This window comes from Crotalus tigris, unplaced genomic scaffold (assembly GCF_016545835.1).
Source record: "Crotalus tigris isolate CLP2741 ecotype Arizona unplaced genomic scaffold, ASM1654583v1 scf7180000020265.513298, whole genome shotgun sequence".
Classification (NCBI taxonomy): domain Eukaryota; kingdom Metazoa; phylum Chordata; class Lepidosauria; order Squamata; family Viperidae; genus Crotalus; species Crotalus tigris.
In genome coordinates, this window is record NW_024097936.1 from 440,001 (window position 1) to 463,632 (window position 23,632).

The 23,632-nt window shown below is 39.4% G+C and overlaps 1 protein-coding gene across 13 annotated transcripts in view; it reads right to left on the reverse strand.

Moving 5' to 3' along the window:
* The window catches only part of GHR (growth hormone receptor), a 137,906-nt gene that overhangs the window by 110,271 nt on the left and 4,003 nt on the right, over positions 1–23,632 (reverse strand). For 7 of the 13 annotated variants that reach the window (XM_039366364.1, XM_039366366.1, XM_039366367.1 and 4 more), the window contains exon 2: positions 3,984–4,151. The exons of the other annotated variants lie outside the window; for them this stretch is intronic. The gene's annotated coding sequence lies outside the window, so the exon portion shown is untranslated. The remainder of the gene's footprint in view (positions 1–3,983; positions 4,152–23,632) is intronic. 13 annotated transcript variants of the gene reach the window in all.

Here is a 23,632-nt window from a genome sequence, read left to right on the forward strand (position 1 = left end):
TCCCGCCTACCAGCCATTTGGAAACCCGCCCTCATTGACAAACGACTCCCTAACACAAAAAATGATACCAGACCCACACTCACAAAAACCACACAGGAGGTCACCACCAAACATCCACGCAAAAAACAAACCCAAAGCCACACTGACTATGAGGCACGACCACAAACCAGAAGCCAGACCACAGCTGCATCATTAGCCACTTTAAACCCCCCCAATCCATACATGAAGCAAACTGACACCCTCCATGAAGAGGAAGCACGACCACGAACGCGAAGCCAAGGAATGGCAGGGCAGCCCAAAATCTTGAATCCCTCTGCAACTCAGACTAACCTGAGCACAACCAAACAGAACACTCCCCCAGCCAATCAGAGCACAGCCAACCCCCCAGCCAATCAGAGCACAGCCAACCCCCCAGCCAATCAGAGCACAGCCAAGCCCCTAACCAATCAGAACACACCTCCACCCAATCAGAACACAGCCAAGCTCCCACCCAATCAGTTCATACCCCCACTGGCAGTTAAAAGGAAGAAACAGCTAAGACCACACATTGCTGCTCGAAGCACGAAGCTGAAAACACCAGCCTGAAGATGACGAATGGGACTTCGTCGAAACGTCGCCAAGACACTTCCAATTTTACGTGGGGAGAAAACCCGAACAACCAAAGACCTATATACAAATACCCGCGAAAACCTCAGAAAACATATATATATATATATATATATATATATACATATACATATATATATATATATACACACACACACACACATACACACACACACACCCAAGTAAAAAAAAGGATATATGCAGTGTTATCTTCATTTTAGATGTCAAAAGGGTCTCTCTCTCTCTCCCTCCCTCTCTATCTGCCCTTGGTCTGCCACTCCTCTTTCCCCACTCTCTTCCTTTCTCTCTCTCTCTTTCCTCTCTCTCTCTCTCTCCCTCCCTCCATCTCTCTCTTTCTCTCCCCCCCTCTTCTATCTGCTGCTCACCTGGCAAGCTTCAAGCTGTTGTCCAACAAGCGCAGGAGTAGGCAACCTCGTCTCTTTTATGACTCATGGACTTCAACTCCCAGAATTCCTGAGTCAGCCTAGCTGGGCTAGCTAGCTCTCTCCTGCCCTTCCTGCTTCCTGCAGAGACGCAGCAAAGGGAGGAGCTCCGCCCAGTAAGCTTTTCAGCTCTTCAGAGAACACTGTGAGTGCACTCTTTTATACATACACACACACAAAAACACAAACAGAGAGAGAGGGGGGGGCAGGGAAGCGCAGTTGCCTCTCTCTGTCTCTGTCTCTCTCTGCAAAGGCAGAGGAGGCTGGGAGCCACAGGGGAAGGCTCAAAGAGCCGCATGCAGCTCCGGAGCCGCAGGTTGCCGACCTGTGTGCTACACCATCAATGATTTAACTGTCTACTTTCTTTGCCCAGTAACTTCCTCCTGTACATGTATATCAAAATCTGCAAGATGCCAGGCACAGAATCATGATAGTTATACCACATTATAAGTATGGCTACTGACAGAAGCAAAAGTTGCAGTTTGATCGCAATGTATCATCTCCCATATAAACCCATGTCCTCCTCCATCTTCAGCCACTTTCCTAAATACTCCTTATCCCACCGATCTTAACTCATATGATATAGCTATTTATAAACTAAGATTTAAACTTGATGTTTCCATCCAACATATCTGTGATTAGGCACAGATTTGTCCAACTGGTATGATTTCAGAAGCTGAGAATTTGTGGTCAGCTTCAGTGTTTTGATATTGCCCCCAATTACTTAATCCTATGAAAATGGCACCTTTGATCAACAGATCTATCAATATTGAAGGAATGGGAGTGAAGGAGTGATGAATTGGATTAAGATTTTACTCAAGATGCTTCAAACTATAAAGTAGATTTTTTTGCAACAAGGGACTAACTGGCACGTTACGGGAAACATGGATTAATGGTAGCTTCTTTATGCAGAAAAAAATCCAGCTTGGTATCCGAATTCAGAGAGGATTCTGATCCTTAGTGGCTCTAATTGGACTCAAATTTTGCAGGAACTCACTTCAATCATTTCTCCCCAGAACAATACAATTGTCCATTTCAGTAAATTTACAACTGGTTAACCAATTTTCTGTTGGCAATGCATTAGTATTTCTCTTCCTGCTTTTGACTGTCCAGAGAGGTCAGTCAATGTTTGCTCAGAGGTTTTGAACAATTCTCATCATTCCTGACCACTGGCTCTGGTGGCATGGACTGGTGGGAACTGTAATCAAAACCAACTGAAACTGACCTTGTTTGCTTATTTTAAAAATAAATGCCTTTCCTGTAAAAAAAAAAAAAAAAAAGATCAGCTGTTATAAGAAGGGGGGGTGTGTGGAAAAAGTAAAGGTCCATCTTAATGTACAATTTTGTTCTGCAAAGTGGCCAGCTAGATGACTTTTGAGTGCTTAAAAGCAGAAAATGGAGATACAGCTAGTCCTACACTTAATTTCTGTCATAACTTGTTGCAGCCTTAAACTGAGTCACACCTTATTTTACAACAATTTTATGGAGCTCGTTGAGTGAATAACTGAGGTCATTAGGCAAATCAGCTGTTAAAAGAACTATGGGGGCTTTTTTTGGAAAAAGTCAAGGTCCAACTTAGTCTGCAATTTTGCTCTGCAAAGTTGCCAATTAGAGGTCTTTGGAGTACTTAAATTGGGACCGTAATTTCTGTCATAACTGGTTGCAGGCTTATGTTTTAAGATTTTACAACAATTTTATGGCGCTCTTTAAAACAGCGAATCACTGTAGTCATTAAGCAAATCAAAACTTTGCTGGCAATTAGCCAAAAAAAAAGCTCACAAATCACAATCATATGACTGCAGGATATTGCAACTGGTCATAAATGCAAGCCGGATGCCTAGTGCCTGTATTGTGATCATGATCATGGTGGTGGTGGTGGTGCAACAGTCATAAGTGTGAACACAGATTGTAATTCACTTTTTTCCAATACTGTTGTATTTCAACCATAGGATGGTTGTAAGTTGAGGACTACCTTTATACCTTTTACCTGCCATTGTAACCACTGGCTTAGGAGACATCATCCTAGAGATGATCCTTGACAACCCCATCCTCCTTGAATTCATTCAGTTCATTTTAAAATTATCCAATGACCTTATAGTCAAGAATTCCACAAGTCAGATATTTGATGAACAAGATGCCTTTCTAGTTTTACAAGGACAAGCAAATGCTTATCAACCAAAGAGAGCTATTTAAGGATAACAAAAGCAAGGTTTTTTTCCCTCACCTTTTCATGGTCCATCCAATTCATTGGCAATGCTGATAGAATTAATAATATTACAGTTTTCCCTAATGATCAATCAGTACTTCAACTAATTTCCCAGCATGCTGGTGAGGCAGATTTAATGAACTACAGCTGCCAGCATTTCTCATCATTTTCCATATGAAAGGTTAACTATAGGGAGAAATGGGATATCCAAAAAGTCACGATGGCAGCCACAACCATGTGATCAAAGTGCAGCCAAATATAAAAAGGGGAAGCAGGGGCTTCAGTTGCAGTCATCTGCTTGACTTTTTTAATCCTCTGTCCCTCCCAACAGACACCCCTGTACCAACCTGGGCTACTAGAAGATGTAAATCAACATCTGAAGCGTTACAGCTTGCCCAGCCCAATAAACGCCTTTCCTAGAAAAAAATGTGGAAAGAATCTATACAAATTGGAAGAGTGTCCAAGATAGAAAGAAATTAATAAGATGGCCAGTGAGAAAAGAAAAGAACTAATCCTGGACCTCATAAAATCACTGTCTCTCAATCTGTTAAAATGATGATACAGGAACTCTATTGCTATTCTGCATAACAGTTTTGGGCTATAGTAAATCCTCAGCTTCTGACTTAAGTCATAACTGGGCCCTTTGTATGACACATTATTTTACTATACTGTAATCCTATGGGAGAAAAAGAGGCATGGAATAAAAAATTCTATATTTCAAAACTTACCTCCCAATTAAACATCAAGTGAGACAGAAGAGATAATCAGCTCCAGCAGCCTTCCCCAGCCTGGGGGCCTTCCAGATATGTGGACCTCAACTCGCAGAAGTGTGTTGATTGCTGAGATTTTTGAGAGTTGACGTCCATCCATCTGGAGGGTGCCAAGGATTGGGAAATCTGGGACAGAGCAAACGAACAGAATATTAGTGAAAAGATGAAAACAAGATACTGTCATTTGCTTATTCTTAGTCACACAGAGTTAAAACCAAAGCTTTCATTATTTTTTTATAAATAGCTAAGAATACCTGGCCGTGCTGGACTCAACCAAAAAAAGAAGGCAGAACTTTGTGGAAATTCGTCCTCCAAAATTTATTTCAGTCTACATACTGTCTATGAGGAGCTGCCTAGATGTAATTCAAGATTGGAACAGAAGGTTCAAGAAGAGAATCAAAGGAACTGTTGGTTAGCTGGATTCAGTATGTCTGTCATGAAGTATTTCAAAGACTGTTCTTCAAATATATTGGAATTTGACTCCTGTAATCCCAGATATATGGCAAAGCATACCTAAAGACTATGCGGTCGCAATATATCTCAAGGGCATCTATGAACCTAGGAAATTCCCAAAATTGAGCCAGAACAATGTTATATCTGACCTAGTACTATGGCAGGGAAATACCATGAAATTAGCAATTGTATTGGTATTAGAATTCTCAGTAAATGGATGGACATGCCATATTTCAAGGTATAATAAGTCAACCTTCTAGAAGTTGGGATCCCTCATTCTAATTATACTGATAGGATCTTGGGGCTTTCTTGATTTGGGGAGGCAACAATGATCCTAAGTAGGCCAACCCTGGAAATCTCCCATGCTTCCCAGAAAATGGACAGGTGAAAGACGTGTCTTCCAGCAAAGGTACTGTCAATGGTGAATCATCAATGTACAAACAACTGAGCAAATGACCTGAAACTACATGCTGCAAAATGCAGAATAAATAGGCTGCCTCCTATTTACTAAAAAGGATCAACTGCTGTATATTCCTTCAATCATTAAATACTAATATAAAGCAGATGCTTCATTTACCTTCTAATATTATGCTCCTTGCAGGGCTTGGGAGCTTGTTTCAAGAACACTACTTCCTGCATTAAATGTGCTAACTCTCAGAGACTTCCTTCAGACACAGAGACCTGAAGGACCTGATTTCTGTATTGGTCCCTGCAATCACCAGATAATACAAATATGAAATATCTCAACCAGATTAGAAGATGCTATATTTCTGTAGCTCGAGTTCTGCCACTTGATTGGAAAACCCTTCTGGACTGAAATGGGCATTCTGAGAAAAGGCCATAGCTCAGTGACAGGGCCATATTTTTTCATACAGAGGCCCCAGATTTAGCACTTGGTTTTATTAGCTAAGAAAAGAAATCGGGAAGCCTCAGAAAGACGAAATCTTGGAAAGCTGCTCTGCTAGCAAAATACAGGTAGTCCTGGATTTACAATAATTCATTTAATGACTATTAAAGTTACAACAGCACAGAAAAAAAGTCTTCTATCAGTCTTACAATCAGTCTTACAATCAGTCTTCGCACTTATGACTGTCATAGCAACCCATTAATTATGTGATCAAAATTCTGATGCTTGGAAATCTGCATGCATTTACAACAGTTGCAATGTCCCAGGGTCAGATCCTTATCATTTGTCACTTTCTCAGCTGGTATCCAATAAGTAAAGTCAATGGGGGAAGCTGGATTCACTTAACAACCACATGATTCACTTAACAGTGAATATGATTCACTTAACAAATATAGCAAAAAAAAAAGTCTAAAAGTTTTTGTGACTTACTTAACAAGTAGTTTACTTAGCAATGAAAATTCTGGTCCCAATTGTGGTTGTTAAGTTGAGGACTACTTGTAGATAACACTGCACTATGTGGATTAAGGATCGCTTTTAGCATAAGGTATTTTATTATATTCTGGTGTATCCATGAAGAATTTTATGGAGGCATAGATATGTTCCAAAATAATTACCTTCCGTTTGTAAATTTTGAAATGCATTGTGTCTACAAGAATACCATGAAGTCTGCAAAGTTTCCAGGAGCTTATGATTTCTTTTAAGCTTTCAAAGGATCTAATAATGGCATTGTTTTAATGTGGATTGGGTTTCTCCCCTTTACCATGAGCACTCTTGATTATGAGCAGAGCCTCCATCCAGAAACTAGAAATGATCCTACTGTGTGTTTTTTAAAGTCCAAACCCTTCCATTTTTGTTCACGCCTTTTCATTCTTTCCACCCAAAGCCATGATCATTCTTTACATTCTCTATACATTTGTCTTTGGTTTTCCAAGAAGAAACATAACACTCCATATTTGTACAAACAATAAATGTGAGATACAGGGGACAGTGTTGTGGCATTATGGCTCGGCTGAACAAAATGAGAATAATGACCCCTTGTACCCGAAAATCAATGTCCTTTTCCAAGTATTTTAGAAACTGTACTCAGTATTGCTCATATTAGCTGCATTTGCTGATCCAACTATGCCAGAAACTAAGTGAAAAAGGAACATTCTAGTTTTGCAACAGACTTTGGAGAGTATCTCCAAAGTTACCCAATCAGAACTATGGAGAGGCTGGAATTCATCTTTGCAAACTCTTATAAACAACGGGGCTGAAGAAGAAATCTACAGTGTATAACTGAGCTCAAACTCCAGCGTTATTACTCTAATCCCCAAGTAAATCCTACACAGATCATTCTTTGACCTAGAGCCAAGAGCAGCTTCAGTTTGAACTTTCAATTGCATGAAGCTGCAGGCAATCCTGCAATCCAGTTCTAATCTTGTGGCTGGAATCTGCCCAGACATTTGCCAAGATTGCCTGCTTAAAAATAAAGTCAAATTTCTGTGTCTTTTGCTTTAAGCAGTCTGCTAAAACAAATGTTTGCTTTCAGGGATTATGAAGAATCAAAAGAATCAAAGGGCACTCAAAAGTTATTATGCAAATCTATACTTTTAAACAATCCATTCATGTAATCCATGTATCGTGTACACTTGTGCAGGAATATGTGTAGACCAAATTGAGCTCAGCATTGTGGCAGTGATGCAGCTCCAGAAAAGCATCTTTAGATGCACCAACAAAAGTGTTTATCTTGATATTGAAACCATAGCAGCACTTGCGTAGGATATTATTGTATACCATGTTACTTTTACATTTATATTTAGTTCCTCGGCTGTGCAAATGTGGCTTTTATCCCTGCACTGCACAATTATGAGTGCACAAAAAAACACCAGACTGTTTCAAAACAAAATAATCATATTTACGAGTGCCTGAAATCCTTGCTTCCTGAATTTTCTTCCTGCTCCCCATTCACTGCACAATAAACACAAAAATGCTCAGGTTTAAAAACACAGCCAAGCATGTAAAAGAACAGCTTATTACAGGTAGTCCTCAGCTTACGATCACAACTGAGCCCAAAAGCTGTTGTTAAATTAAACATTTGTTAAGTGAGTTTTGCCCCATTTTATGACCTTTCTTGCCACAGTTGTTAAGTGAATCACGGCAATTGATAGGTTAACAACATAGTTGCTAAGTGAATTTGGCTTCCTTGTTGACTTTTGCTCATTGGAAGATCATAAAAGGGTATCACATGACCTTGGGATACAGCAACGGTCGTAAGCATGCCAAGCATCTGAATTTTGATCATATGATCATGGGGATGCTACAAAGGTCGTAAATGTGACAAATGTCATAAGTCACTTTTTTCAGTGCCGTTGTAACTTTGAATGGTCAGTAAATGAACTGTTGTAAGTCGAGGACTAACTGTATTGGGTTACAAAGACTGGACAGTTTTAAAAAACATAAAAAAGGGAAGGATGGGAGTTTCTAGGAGGACACTTCCCTCTTCTCTTTTTATCCCCAATACTTAACATGGTAAACTGAACTTTGGGACAGGTGACAATGAAACCAGGCAGAAAAGGAAAAGGAGATGGGAAAGTTTTTAAGAAGTCTGCCTGGTGCTTGGTGGATGCAGATTCTAATAGGGAACCTTCTGTCTTGCAGCAAGATACTGTAGTTTGGCACCAGCGCAATATAATAGCCGACACTGAAGCTAATCTCCCAATGTAGTGGGAGCAGAAAAGCTATTTTCCTTACATATGTTAAAGTCTTGATCAACCATGAGCGCTTTAGCATCTGTTACACTTTCAGCCACTCATTTCTCAGTACCGTAGATATTTATAAATATTGTAGATTATGTTTTCTCTCTGGGGTTGATCATCATCAAAAAGGTTTTAGAGTTATATGATAAAAACAGTTTTCTTCCTTTTCTCAGGTGAATTTTCTGTGCAGGTGAATGAGTGAACATGTTCATGCACTGAGAGAGAAAAGCTTGCACTTTACTGCTGAGGCTCTTGTTAGTTGTTCTCCCTTCTTTGGACTATCTGGCTGCCATCTGTGGGGGAAAGGACAAAGCTGAATATTGGGGGCTTCCATTTCTCATCTGACCATTCTCATCTAAAGACTTGCAAGCATACTGCAATTTATTTCAACGTTCTTTCTCTTTTAAATCTTTCATTTCATTCAAGCCCTTTGCAATGCACCAGAGACTGAGTTCTAAGATTGGAGATGGTCATAAACTGATGTTTCCAATAGCAGTAGGATGCAAAACAGGCCCAGTTTGCTGGCTTTTAACTCCTGACTGTGATAATTTCTCCTGTCTGTTAATCCTTGGCTTTGACTCTTAGCCTTTTCCCAATCTATTATAATAACTATGCTACAAGAAAGCTGGGGAAGGATAGCCAGCAAGGCCACTGACAGAATGGATGCCAAAGGCTGCTTCAATCTCTGGCCACAAAGAATGTACCCTGGCTTTGACTTTCACAACCATAATTATCTTTCAACTGGGAAATAAGGTAAGCCAAGAGCCAGGGGCTCTCAGATGTAAATCTAATTTTAAGATTTAAACCTAAGTCATGCAAGCTTTAAAAAGGCAACCTTGATATCTTCTCTTGTGACTTAGGGGATAAATAAATGGAGCCACAACATATGGTCAATTAATGAATTTCAATTTACAAGGTTTTTGAACAATTAAAGATGAAGTAATGCTTCATCAAGAACATCCTAAGATGTTTTTTCCATTTATAAAAGCAAGCTTGGGGTGATTTTCCACGTTCTTTGATTTCACATTCTTCTCTTCCAAGATTCCCCATTCCACCCTCCCCCATCAAAATTAAAGGTTACATTTGCATCTATATTTATAGACTTAAAACTTTATTAGCTAATCAATCAAACCCCTATGGGGTTTATAATCTATCCTCCCAAACCAAGTAAGCTCCAGAGCTCTGTGCAGGTCAGAGATAAGCTGAAAATCAACTTATCTTGAGGGAGCCAGGTTGAAGAATTTCAATTATTCTGATTAGATTCAGATTTAGATAAGGAGTGTTCAGTTATCACTGGTCTCTGATCTGAAGTTCTCTAACTGGTGCTTCTTCCACAAAGGCATGCTAGCTGGGGAAATAGCCATAGCAATAGCACTTAGACTTATACACCGCTTCACAGCCCTCTCTAAGCGGTTTACAGAGTCAGCATATTGCCCCCAACAACCTGGGCCCTCATTTTACCAACCTCTGAAGGATGGAAGGCTAAGTCAACCTTGAGCTGCTGAGAATCGAACTCCTGGCAGTGAGCAGTGAATTAGCCTGCAATGCTACATTCTAACCACTGCGCGACCATGGCTCTGTGAGAATTGAAATAGTGAGAATTGAAGTTGAATACATCCAGACACCACCATAGTGTGGAGTGTGGAATGCTAACTTAAAACTATTATATAAGTACCATATAGTTCTAAAATAAGTATAGCCTCCTCAACCCATCTGTACTGGCCTAGAATCATTTTATTTGTTCTCTGTTACATCCATTTTCGACCAAACTGATATTTCTGCCTAGCTTCACCATCATGGTATGATTATCGAGTGCCAAAGAGAACAAGCAAACTTCTTGTCCTTGTGGGTTTTTATTATAAAATTTGTGATTTGCTTCTCATGACAACTACAGATATTCCAAAACAGGATACAAAACAGGATTAAAAGACATGCAATTACATTATCTTAAAAACTCTAATGTGCCAACATGTTAAAATCAGAACAAATCTTATGTCTCCAGTAAAGGAGAATATTTGTAGCTCAGGGTTGAAATGAGGGATCCCTGGTGTTCTCTGAGCTTGGTTGTTTGCTTGCAGACATTTCATGATTCAAACTAGTGCTAGCACTGATGATATTACCTAGTTTGGGTCATGGAATGTCTGCAACAAAACAGCCAAACTCAGAGAGCACCAAGGACCCCTAATCTTATGTCCATAACAATTTGGCTTGCAGGAATCAGCTCATTTCATTTTCTTAGTCTGAAGATAATTATTGTTGTTATGCTGAAAAAATATTTACACTGAATTCCAATGAACTTGTCCTTTTTTAATAAAATTGCACTTGCTAAAGGTAGTTACCAATGCTAGTTAAAAACATTGATTGACTTTTAAATGGTCCTGAGTAACTACAAACATTGCAAATTAGCAAATGTATAAAATGTGGCGAGTCAGAAACCAAAAGACCTGAGCCTTAGGCATGAAAGCTGGCTGGGTCTTTGGGCCAGACGTTGTATTGCACTCAATTTTAATTTTTGTTGAATTCGCTCTATCTATCTATCTATCTATCTATCTATCTATCTATCTATCTATCTATCTATCCAACCAACCAACCAACCAACCAACCAACCAACCAACCAACCAACCAACCAACCAACCAACCAACCAACCAACCAACCAACGTAACAATACAATGGACATTCCAATATCTAGTAATTAGCTTAAGGTCCAAAATAGTTCCTGAACCTACATAGAAAAGCACAGGGTGAATTGTATGATGAGAGGCTAGTTTGGCTGGGGATTTGCACAACATCAAAAATTAACTGTGGGTTGGAAAAGATTTATACCCTCTGAGATTTGGAAGGTAGTAGGGAAGAAGCCAAATAAGGAATCTAAAGGTTTTTATAGGCACTATAATTCTAGATTTAAAAGTCATAAGAATATAAGAAAAAGCCATCTAACTAACTACACTTCCTATCCAGCATTGGAATAGGAGCCAATTAAATGCCCATGAGAACCTGAAAGCAGCACAGAAATGCAATAGCTCTTCCTGGTTTTGGAGCAAACTGCCAGTCACTGTGTTTAAACCAGTGATTTAAACCAGTGTTTCTGCAAAAAACAGCATGCTTTCCAGGAAAATCCTCATTTCGTTATACTTAAATCAGTATATATAGTAAGTTACAATTCTATACACAGTGATTTTCAAGGAAGTATGTGAAAATTAAGGCCTAACTAAGATGAACAACCCCCTTCAAATCATGATCTCAAACCAGAATGACAGTCTATCAAGCCTTATTAATAGATGTTTGGAAGGATGAAACCAGTTTTAGGCTTAGAATCCCTTGTTATCTTGTAACACGCAACCAACCTTTTCAATGTAAATGGATTTTGGAAATTGGCCTTAAAAGGTAAGTTTCTGAAGGTTTGCACCAGGTACTTTCAAAATTCCAAAAATCTTTAGCTGAACCATAACTGTTTGAAATTTAAATATCTCATTAATTAAGCATATCATTTTGTTCCTCATCTTAAGTGGGACTTAAGTGTGGCTGGATATTGCAGAAATTCTCAGCCTGACAGTCTAAAGATGAAAGTAAACATAAGTTTTTGATAAACTAGGGTAGTTGAGCATCACACTACAGTTCGGCATCCATGAATCAATGCACACATTTCTTCAACAAAGAACCAAGGTTTCTTGCCATATTTATAAGAAATACATAAATCTTGATCAATTTTATATATTGTTGGAATTCTGGCAAATTTCACATTTTGAAATGCCTATATTTATTGGGAATCTATGAGCTTGGAAATCAATGCTTTGCTTAAAATGTGACTTGAGAATAAGACATTTAAGAACACGAGTTGGTCATTTATTTTTATTCGTTAATGGTTTAAATTGGAGGGAAATAGGTAAATCTGGAACAATTCATAGATTTTGGGTGATTTGCAATAGATTTCCAGTTGTTTACCAATAACAAGAATAAAATGATTTCCTTGCCACGATTGTAAACAGAGTGACAAGGAACAACAATTAACATTGCATATATCATGATCTATTTTGCATTATTTGTGTAATGATGTCATGAGATTTGTGACATCATAGGAGCATCTGTCAAATGTGGTGAATATTTGTAGCTCAGGTGTAAATGAGGGTGAAGGTTCATTCTACGAACTTGTGGGTTGGTTTCTGAACGTTTCGTTATCAGCTAGGGCAAGGGTGTCAAACTGCCAGCCCATGGGCTGGATGTGTCATGCCGAAACCGTGCCCACCCCATTGCCAGCAATGGAAAAAAAGTCACGATACATCGTGACCCATCATGTGATGTTCCGAGTTTGACACACCTGGCCTAGGGCAGGGCTTTTCAACCTTATCACCCATTGTACCACTTTTAGGATATGACAACATCTGAGTACCACCAGTCGCATAGCAAGGTGTCAAAAACTTGATGATCAAAAAAAAAGTGATAAAGTACAGGTAGTCCTCGACTTACAACAGTTCGCTTAGTGACTCTTAAAGGTTACAATGACACTGAAAAAAGTGTCCCCCAAGCCACAGCTGAGCAAAACACCTGCCTGCCCACCCGGCGGCACTCTTCCTCCTGTCCAAGGTTTTCATTGTTGTGAGCATATCTGTTGAGGATTGGCAGCGGGGGTAGGGTGGGGGTGTTTGGTTTTTATTCCCCCCATCTGCTGGGTGGTTGCAGCGGGTTTTGGTCACCTCACATGACCCTGGGACACTGTGATCGTCATAAATATGAATCAGTTGCCAAGCATCTGAATGTAAATCACAAGACCCTGGAGATGCTACAACATTCCAGCTGATCGGTGCTTCTTCTGGGTTGAGCAGAAGCGCCAGGATCGGTGCTGCTTTCCAGCTGATTGGTGTTTTTCAGGGCTCAGCAGAAGCACCAAGATTAGCACCGAGCTCCAGCTGGAGCCTGGCGCTGATCCTGGTGCTTCTGCTGAGCCCTGACAGCCCTGCACCTCCAGCCATCTCTCACTCAGGCTTGTGCAGTACTGCCACTGGTTCAGCTCATTCCCCTCCCACACTACCACTTTTCTAGGATGGTCGCGTACCACCTGCCAGGTGCCAATGTACCACAGGTGGTACCCATACCACTGGTTGAAGAGCCCTGGTCTAGGGGATGTCTATGTCAGTGGTCTTCTACTTATAAGGGCTTCAGGTGTGGGTGTGACAAGTGAGGGACTTGTGATGAGTCAACAGAGAAGCTTGTGGTGGGGAGGTTATTACAGGTCAGGGTTGGAGGGTATGGGTGTGCCACACCTGAATTATCAGTGGGTCAGGGGTGAGTTATCAGTGAGAGGCTTCTTTTTTTGCTTTTTTTATTATTATTATTATTTTAGACCAACAAAACAAAACAAAACACAGCAAACATTACACACATACACACGTAATATATCTTTTGTTAACAGCAGTTTGTAACACTTCTATTCTTTACATTTCCCCCCCTCTTTCTTCTTTGAAATATTTGTCCTTATTGCCCCATTGTTTATTATTTACATTTTCCTTCTTTCATATTCTACTACTTACTAGGAATCCAACATTATTCATTGTAGTAACACTCATATTTTTTATAAGACTCGACCGGAATTCCATCTAAGCATGGTAATCATACAAATATTCTCATATTATTTAGTGCAGTGGTTCTCAACCTGTGGGTCGGGACCCCATTTGGGGTCGAACGACCATTTCATGGGGGTCGCCAAACAAGGCTGTCCGCCATTTTTTTCCCCTTTTCTTTGGCCACGCCCCTGGCACCCAGTGATGTATAAGTGGTTGGGGGTCACTACAACATGGGGAACTGTATTATGGGGTCGTGGCATTAGAAAGGTTGAGAACCACTGATTTAGTGCATATACTGTTTTTACTCTAATACTATTTCCAACATTAAAATTCACCCCTTTTCATCCAAGTATATTTATTTAATTTTATTTTTCTTTGACATATATAATAATTCCTCCTTTCTTGTTTTATACTAATATTGTGTATAATGTTTCTAAATTTTACTTTCTCTAGTAATTTTCTATAATCCTATTTTATGTAAACTTCCTAAAGATACATCACATCTACATCCAATTTCCTTAAATTGTTAAACGTCTAAACTCTTTTTCTTGGTATCTTTAATCCATTAATATTTATAGAAAAAAGCTTAATTACGTCTCCCATTTTTAACTTGATCTATTTTTTTGTTTTTATTTTGTTTTATACTTCTTGTCTCTATAAATTTTCCTTTTGCTTCTCTTTCTAACCTTTCTCTTTCTTGTAACTTTTGTATTTCTCACTCTCGATCAACTTCCTCTAATAGATCTTCATCATAACTTTTACTCTCCGGCTCTTCCCTACTTTCTTGTTCTTCTTCTTGTGAAACAGTAACTATCATAAAAGTCCTGTGCTTTCTCAAGTGTATCTATCTTGTATTTTTTCTCCTGCCAAGTTAAAAGTATGCCTTCAGGTATTAACCAACGAAACTTGACTTTATATTTAATTAATTGAGTCATTAAAATTGGTATTCTCGTCTTTGATTTTGTATACTACGTGGTATTTGTTTTAATACAATTATTTCTTTACCCTTATACATTATTGATTCGTCTCTTGTTTTTTTTATATATTTCATCCCTTATTGATCTTCTAGTAAACCTTATATGAACCTCTCTCGCCAATCTATGCCTTCATGCATAATTTGTGTATACTCTATATGTTTCATCCATGTCTCTTTTTACTTCCAATTTTTCTTTGCCTAAAATCACCGCCAAAATCTCTGCCATCTTTTCTCCCAAATCTTCCTCCTTTTCCTCAACAATATTTTGAAATCTTAGAAAGAACGAAGCTTTGTTCATTTCCAGAAAAGCAGTAAATTCAGTCAACTCCCTATTTGCTTGATCAGATTTCAGTATCATCCCTTCTATTTTACTATCAACAAGCTCCATTTTTGTTTCAACTTTTTGAATTCTTTGTTCATTTTCCATCATTGTTTGTTGTATATTACCTATCTTATTATTCATATTTTTAATTTCATCTCAGTGAGAGGCTTCTGATGGGTCTTGTGATGGGGAGATTACTTCAGGTGAGAGTCATTGGAAGGTGGATTACTGGGGAGGGATGGGGGGCTTGCGTGGTTTGCTTGAGGTTTGGTGCTGTCTCCAGTTAGCTGTGCGAACCCCTCAGAATCAATTTCATCACACCAAACCTCAGCCAACCCATGCAAGCCTCGCTCCCCCCCCCAGCAGTTCACCTTCCAATGACCTGACCTGGGGTAATCTCCCCATCATAAGACCCATTACCAGCCTCTCACTGATAATTTGCCTCTGACCCACTGATAATTCATGTCCTCCAACGACCAGAATTGGATTTTTTGTGGTAATATTCTGCTCAGTACTGGTGCTCAGAGCAAAATTTCCTGGTCAGAATTCCATAATTCTAAATTTTCTAAGTATGTAGGGTTTTTTGCATATTCCGCCATTGACAGAGGTATATATAAGAAATGGAAGTAATGACAGATTTTATTTTCTTGGGTTCCAAAAACACTGCAGATGGTGACTGCAGCCATGAAATTAAAAGATGTTTTCTCCTTGGGAGGAAAGTTATGGCAAAGCTTAGGCAGCATATTAAAACATAGAGACATCACCTTGTTGACAAAGATCCATACATTTAAAGCTATGGTTTTCCCAGTAGTAATGTATGGCTGTGAGAATTAGACCATAAGGAAGTCTGAGTGCTGAATAATTGATGCTTTTGAACTGTACTGTTGGAGAAGACTCTGGAGAGTCCCTTAGACTGCAAGGAAATCAAATTGGTCGATCCTAAAGGAAATCAACCCTGGTTGAATTTTGGAAGGACAAGTTCTTTGGCCATCAAATAAGAAAAGAAGCAATAGAACTTAGATTTATATATCGCTTCACAGTGCTTTACAGCCCTCTCTAAGCGGTTTACAGAGTCAGCATATTGCCCCAACAATCTGGGTCCTCATTTTACCAGCCTCAGAAGGATGGAACTGAGTCAACCTTGAGCTGTGAGAATTGAACTGCCGAACTGCAGGCAACCAGCAGTTAGCAGAAGTAGCTTGCAGTATGTATTCTAACCACTGCGCCACCATGACTAATTGGAAAAAAACCTGATGTTGGGAAAGATTGAAGGCAAAATGAGAAGAAGATGACAGAGGATAAGATGGTTAGATAGTGTCATCAATGCAATGAACACAGGTTTGGGCAGATTCTGGAAGATAGGGGAGCTTGGCATCTTATGGTCTGTGCGTTACAAAGAGTCGGGCACAACTTAGCAACTGAACAACAACAACAATAATTGATAGAACTCTGGAACAAAACCAAATAGATTTTTCCCGTATTTATAGGCAAAGCATAATAGGAAAGATGTAAAGGGCTATTTTCTTTCCTTTTTAAGTAATTCAAAAATATATTAGAATATGTGAATAGATACATTATCTTAATAAAATTCTCCCCTTCCTTTCAGGATTTCTATTTCAGTATTGCATTAATATGAAAGATTATATTTTTGCACAGTTTACAGTAATTGTTGTGATGAAGTAAATGTATCTGTCAAACAGCTCCCTTGCATTTGAGTCATCCTAAGTAGATAAACAATTTAAGTGATAAATAATAGCAAAAAGCATATTTCTGTTCAAGTATTTTATTTATGAGACAGGTGTCTTAAAAGCACAGAGAAAACAGAACCTTACTCTTTTACATATTGTACTAAGCATGTTTTGTTTAAGTAGTTTATTGGCTAATCCATAATTGTCTGGTTTTGCACAACAGATAAAACCACTAAACATGATTAACAAACCACAATGGATGGCTTCATATATTTTGCTAAGCCAGTAATCAACCTTACCATGGCTTAGTTGAGGCACTGCTGAACTCTTTGGACCGGGGGTACATTAGGAAGGTTGTCACTCTCTCAGCCAACCTTCACAACCCATCACTTTACTGTCTCCTTATCTATAATAGATCTCAGAGCCAGCAAACAACTAGAAAAGTGGCTTTATCTCACCAGTGTTCCCACCGTAAGAAGAGTGGACAGAATCAAGAAAACTAAGCGCCTAAATTTTCTGGGAAAAAATAATTTAATCAGATAAAGCACCATAATACAAACTTGTCTCCATAGAAGCTTGCCCTGCTACCAAGGGAAGTAAAAGTGCCATTTCAGAACAGCAAGAAGTACTTAAAGAAATTTGTTTTGGACTATCTTATAAAAAATAGAAATAACATTAGGCCTATGTTTGACACAGCAGAAGAGGCATAACTTTGGTACTAAGTAAGAAGCAAAGAGGAGGCAAATAAATATAGAATCCACCAGCTTTGCAATCAAATCTTAAGATTACAAAGATGGAGTTCTAAGCAAATTCACTGCATATAATTCCATAATGGTGAGCATCAAAAATTATTCCTAACATACTGTGTGTGTGTGTGTGTGTGTGTGTGTGTGTATTCTGTTTACACACACACACACACACACACACTCCATTTCCCCAATCACCTGTCCATTAATCTGTCACCTGCATTTAATCAACCATTTGACAAACACTACAAGCATTATTTTAAGGTAATTTATATTCCACTTATTTTTTGTACAATAAGAAGCCAAGGCTTATTAACAATTTCCTCAGTTCAAATTATGCCTATGAGATAAAAACTAGCATCATCCATTTTTACAAAATAGGACAAAGGTTTGCATACCAGCCTAGATGGCAGATAATATTCAATGTACCAAAAAAAACCACCCCTAATTAATGAAGGAAGGTGATAAATTACCATAGGGCTAACAAACAACCTTGTTTGATCCTTTTTCAGTTACGGATAGCTGGCCTTTCTTGAATGGATGTTACCACAGAAAATATGCATTTCTTAGTCAGCTATAGTTGCCCCCCCCCCCAAAGTTGTCTTTTAAGATCAAATGCTGACTTGAGGTCAACAGTAGCTTACACAGAGTGATAATTATCTGGAATTAAATCTGCCACCATTAATTTATAAACCTGTCTTTAGATGTGATTATAGTGCATCTGTGATGGAAAATAATGTTCCTCAACAAGGAGCCTTCACCTTCCTATCGATATATCTGTGGAAATCAAGTCATTGCCAGTAGTTTGATAACTGCTTAATCAATCAACCTCCTCATGATAATTGTGGCCCATCTTTTAACACCTTCTAAGTGAAATTAAGGCATTGTGAGAGAATGGTATAGGTTGGGGTGTCAAACAGCTTGCCGTCATACCAAAGCCGCGCTCACCCCATTGCCAGCACACAAAGAGTCATGATACATTACAAGTCACGTGATGAGTATAGGTTCTCTCGCTTTGCGGGGATGTGAGGGGGGCTGGACTAGAAGACCTCCAAGGTCCCTTCCAGCTCTATTCTATTTTATAGAATGCTTCCACGTTAAGTAATTTTCTCAAGCTTCTTCCAAAATGTAACTATATGATTAAGGTTCTATTTTTTAAAACCACCCAAAGTTACTACATGTAATCCTTGGCTTACAACCCTTTGTTTAGTGACCAAAGTTACAATGGCACTGAAAAAAATGACTTATGACTGCTTTTTACATATTGCTGCAAAAAATCAAACTGAAGGAGTCAGAGAATGATGAAGATTATCACCATAATTTAAAAGTGCCTTATAAATGGGCAAATTCCTTTAAAAAGCCATGCTTTTAAGTTTTAGAGTTTATTTATGAAGATTTTAAATGTTATTTATGAACCAACGGGGGTGTTTCTGGAGCAAAATGAAGCTTTAAGAGGTGTGATAAGAGATGTGTTGTTGACTGCATGACAGCTTTGCAATTTCAGCAGAAAAGCTGGTGGAGATCTGATCTTCTGCTTAAAACATAATAAATCTGGCAGTCTAGATAGAAGACCTTTACTGATCCCATTTGACCTGAGAAAATATGCTCAGACTTACCCTGGTCTTCCCCCCACCCATCCCTGTCCATTTTCACAGTCTTTGACAAGGTTGTGAAATAAATATCATCTGAGTAATACAAAGTCTCCATTCTACATGGCTGGCCAATATGTAGGTTAGTTGGACAATCCTTAAGAGTCTTAGCAAGAAAAAAAATCCAGTGCCATCCTTAAGACCTGATTTTCATGATATTTTCAACCTTAAGATTGATGCATGTAAAGGAGATTAACATTTAGATTTTACAGGATGTACATCATGTTTGGAATTCCAGTTTCTGTTTACAGGGGTCAAATAAATTAGGCTGTCAAAAAAAGAAAAAAGCCTTTTCTCAACCTGGAAGTCATATAAACTAGGGAATTCTGGATGTGCAAACACATAAACTGGGGGGGGGGGAGGGTGTCTAGTTGGGTTTCACATTTTTATTTACCGTAGTAAAAAAGGAGTCTTGTGTATTGGACACATGTAATGACCTTCAATCTGGTTTATGAAAAACATCTTGGAAACTTTCCTCACCAGGAAAGCTTCTCCACCAAGTCTCGAGTCTGCAAAAACTATACTGGAATTAAATTTGTTGCCCTCAATGCCAATCTTATTGTTTGTTCTATTTTAAATAACACAAGTCAGCTGACTTCTAATCAAATGTTAAGTGATAACATTTAATTGATTTTACTCACTTTTAGACTGCTTTTGGAGAGAGTTAGAATAAGGAGGAACATCAATAAAGTTCCATGAAGAGATGGACAGCAAAATCCCTAAATTTCATACAATCCCGTCTCAATGTCATCTAGACCTACTTTTATGGTAACCACAAGCTGGGGGGGGTTGTCACAGCAGTGGTAGAAAAACAAAAAATTCTGAACAGCTGCAAATCCAGCCACTGCCCCAGTAACACTGGTCAAACCATTAGCAATAAGTGAAAATGCCAGCATATGTTGTAACTATGGACTTTCTGCATGGATGCCAGTTTTGCCCTTTCCAAACTAAAAGTAGCATTTCCACTTTGATGGGGGGGGATGCTAAGTAAATACCCAATCTTCCTTACAACAGCTAGTACTTCCTAGGTGGGAGCTCCTGCTAAAGTGGAACAACCTGCCTCTTGGCTTCAGAGATAAAGGCTGCAAAACTGCATTACCTTTGGAGCAGTAACTAAGAGAATTAATATTTGAAGTTAATCAGTTCAGCTGCCAGGCTTGCTAGAAATCCCATGTCATCGCAGGTGCACAGAAAAGTGATAATGACTTTAGATCAGTGCAGTTCTTTCATAAGGAAAAAATTGTGATACATATATTGTACTCACAGACACAATGCCATAAGACAGCTTGTGATGGCTATGCATAGATGCATTATCACTGACTTATCTGAAACATCCTATATGCAGCACATGCGATCATTCAAAGTTGCAAAGGTGCTGAAAAAATAATTTTACAGCCCATTTATGATCTTTGTAGTGTCCTTCAATCATATGATTGCCATTATAGTCAGTACATGTTATCTTGTCCCTGATCTGTGTTTTTCTTTTTTGCCTGCTTACAGCAGAGAGATTGGAAAGAAAGTAAGCTGTTTGCCCTGCTGCACATCAAAAGCAGTGTGACCATGCCAGCAGCCTGGGGCTGGGAGTAATAGCATGCTATGAAAACAGCTTAAAGTATTCTCTTGAAATCTTTCTCTCCAATCTCTCATTTGCCTGATCCATTCTCCCCCTTCCTGCAGAGATACTGGAAAGGGATTTCAAGAGAATAAGCTGTTGCTGTTCTACACACAAAAAACAATGCAATCACATCAGCAACCGGGAAAGTGCCAGGAAAAGATAAGACTGCATATAGAAATTGCTTTTTTCTCCCCCCCACCATAGAGCAGAGAGACTGGAGACAAATTTTAAGAAAGTAAGCTATTAACTTGGCTGCCTATGGCTCCTAGCCCAGACTACTAGCACAATCACATTGCTTTAGATCACGGGTGTCAAACTGCTGGCCCACGGGCCGGATGTGCCACCAGCAAACCACGCCCACCCATTTTCCCCGGCAATGGGGAAAAAGTTCCAATACATTGTGCGACATCACGAGTTTGACGTGTCTGCTCTAGATGCATACAAGATGTCAGAGGTCCTTGCCACACTCCTGGCTCCAACAGGAAACAAGACGTTGAGTTCACAGGTAGATTGGTTTATAACGGTACACTCTGGCATGCGAGCTCAAAGCTATTACTAACAAAGTCAGTGCTGGGAGCAACTGCCTCAGAGTACTCTAAATAGGTGCCTCCCACCCAGGCTCACCCCCACCCACTTAACCAGCATCCTGAACAACGAGCATGCATATTCAGTTCACAGCAGCAGTCATCTGATTCTGGCAAACAGCCCGGCATGAGCACCGGCATGACAGCAAGGCAAGGTAAGCGAGGGCAGGTTTTAAACTCTCTGTCGTTTCTCCGCAAAACCCGGAAGTTCGGCCGGCTTCCATTATCGCTCAAGACGGCCTCGCAACTGCGCTCCACACAACCCTGGCCATCAGACAGGTACGGGGGAGGGAGAAAGGGCTGTTGCTGTCATCCATGCTGCTGGTCCTAGCCGCTGCTTCCAGACGCCACTGTCCGATGTGCCCTTGCCCCCTCCCGCCTCCCATTAGTAGCAAGCCCACAGGGCTTGACACAAGAAAACAATCAGGATGTGAGTATTCCAAAGACCAGGGGAATGGTTAGGAGAGGGATCCCCAACCCCCGGTCCATGGACCAGTACTGTTTATGCAACCAGTCTGCACAAACAAGCAAAGCCCCATCCGTGGGATGCAGGCAGCACACAAAACCACATACTCTCCAGTCCATGGAAAAACCTTTCACCATGGAACCAGTCCTTGGTGCCCAAAAATTTGGGGACCTCTGGGTTAGGAGGCAAATGGAACTCCAAAATGTGAAACTGAGTACAGAAGTTTTGTCTCTTTCCAATTGGAAAGCACAGTCACAGTCATGTGATTTCCCACTTAGCGACTGCTTTGCTTAGCAGCAAAGTTGCCAGTCCCAAATAAGGTTGTTAAGCAAGGATTATGTCATGGTTCCGATAGGTGAAACCATCAAAAGAACTTCAAGGTAAAAATTCTTCCTTAAAGAACATTTTATTCAAGAAACAAAGTATCCGCACTACATAGTTGAACCTGAAAATTAAAATCCTTTCCCCCGGATACAAAGTAACAAAGTGCAATTTCCACCCCCAATAAGTTGTGATAAACCACATTCTCCAATTAGCCTAAAACTCGGGCTTTCTCCCTAGCTCCTCAGCCCACCAAAACGTTATCAGCTCGTCCTAGGGTTCCCACAAAGCAGCGTTATTGTTATGGCTAACTGAGCTCAAGCTTTAATCCCAACCCCCTCCCCTTCTGCACCTGATTTCTAAATACTAGAAAAAGCATATCAAAGGCAAAGAGAAAATGGCTGCAATTTTCATCAGTTGTCAGTGCGGGAACATCCAATATTTACAGCATTGACAGATTATCTGTAGCAAAAGTTCTTCTATCACCGTATGTTTAAGATATTTCCATCAAAAAGAAAGGATGTTGCAGACATCTCTGGTGCAGTTTTGGTAGAGATATTCTGTGAATTATGTTTGCCATTTGCCTCTGCTACTTAAATAAGAAACTCCTTGTAGCAACATTGTCAGGAGTAAATACTCTTCTAAATTATCAGTATTAACTGATAATTTAATATGAAAAACATTGGTTTCTATGTTTTCCATATGCTCAGGTTTAGGTCAGTCTCAAGGACTTGTAATTATGTACGTAAACAGAGCACCATGACTCCAGTACTCTATGGCATTCTTCCCAACTGGTTATCCTTCATATGTCTTTAATTACAACAGCCATCATAGCATGAAAACAACACGAGCTGAAGTGTAGCACATCTGGCAAATACCAGTTGGATAAGCCTATTCTCTACCACTGTTATCCAAATCATATAGTAGGAGGACAATTCAAAACTGATGGGCAGTAATACATGGCCCCTGTCATTTCTGTTATCCCTGGAACCTTCCTAAATCAGCCAATCAAAATTTGCCAGCAGAATGCCAACATTCAATTGGGTGAATCCCTCTCTGTCTCTAATTTTTCTAAAACAAAAAAGAAAACTGAATTTTGGGCCACAGGAAGGCATTTTGTTTTTTGACAAGTTATTTTCATTCTTTAAAACTTCTCTTTTTTTTAAAGTAATGAATTCCTAGGCTGGCTGAAAATTCAGACTTGGAATCTTTGGACATGTGGGAGAAGCACCAAACTGGAAAAGGCAAAGCTCAGAGATTCCAAAGAAAGATCCATTTTTTCATTTGCTAACTCTAATTTCTGTGTGGCATTAAGGAAAAATAGCAGTGGAGGAAATGCTTGTGATATTTCAGTTTAACTGCAAAAGAAAGAAAAAAGTGGGAGGTCAAAAGCTGCAACCACAATAGGAAGAAACAACCTGTGTATGAGGATGATTCAAAAAAGAGGGGGTGATTGCAGGTTAGGGCTATAAAGAAATTTAAGATGCTAAATCAAGGACACAACATGTCAAATTATTCTGGGAAATGTTAGAGGCAGAGGACAGACATGAATGTGATATTAGAACTGGCCAGTGCAATAGGAG